General features: G+C 35.9%; 1 pseudogene; it reads left to right on the top strand.

The window, feature by feature from the left end:
• The first annotated feature begins 468 nt into the window (after nucleotides 1-468).
• On the top strand, nucleotides 469-551 carry LOC132012607 (U4 spliceosomal RNA; annotated as a pseudogene).
• The last annotated feature ends 375 nt before the right edge of the window (nucleotides 552-926 follow it).

Genomic DNA, 926 nt, shown 5'->3' on the forward strand with positions numbered 1-926 from the left:
AAGAATTAATAAGATTCATAAACCCCTCCCAGACTTATCAAAAAGAAAAGAGAAAAGATTCAAATTAATAAAATCATGAATGAAAGAGGAGAGATCACAACCACTACCAACGAAATACAAACAATTATAAAAACACATCATGAGCAACTGTACACCAGCAAATTTGACAATCTGGAAGAAATAGATGCATTTCTAGAGATGTATAAACTACAAAAACTGAACCAGTAAGAAATAGAACACCTTAACAGACCCATAACCAGTAAGGAAGTTGAAGAAGTCATCAAAAATCTCCCAACAAAAAAGAGCCCAGGGCCATACGGTTTCCTAGGGGAATTCTACAAACATTTAAAGAAGAATTAATACCTATTCTCCTGAAACTGTCCCAAAAAATAGAAATGGAAGGAAACTTCCAAGCTTATTTTATGAGGCCAGCATGACCTTGCTCCCAAAACAGGCAAAGAGCTTTTCAGCTTTGCGCAGTGGCAGTATCGTAGCCAATGAGGTTTATCTGAGGCGCGATTATTGCTAATTGAAAACCGAAACCAGACAAAGACCCCATCAAAAAGGAAAATGACAGACCAATATGCCTAATGAACATGGGTGCAAAAATTCTCACCAAAATACTAGCCAATAGGATTCAACAGTACATTAAAAAGATTATCTACCATAACAAAGTGGGATTTGTTCCTGGGCTGCAAGCTTGGTTCAATATCTGCAAATCAATCAATGTGATGGAATACATTAATAAAAGAAAGAACAAGAACTATATAATACTCTCAATGGATGCTGAAAGGCATTCAACAAAGTACAGCATCCTTTCTTGATCAAAACTCTTCATAGTGTAGGGATAGAAGGTACATACCTCAATATAATTAAAGCCGTCTATGAAAAACACACAGTGAATATCATTCTCAATGGGGAGAAAT

Source organism: Mustela nigripes, chromosome 2 (genome assembly GCF_022355385.1).
Source record: "Mustela nigripes isolate SB6536 chromosome 2, MUSNIG.SB6536, whole genome shotgun sequence".
In the NCBI taxonomy this organism is placed as follows: domain Eukaryota; kingdom Metazoa; phylum Chordata; class Mammalia; order Carnivora; family Mustelidae; genus Mustela; species Mustela nigripes.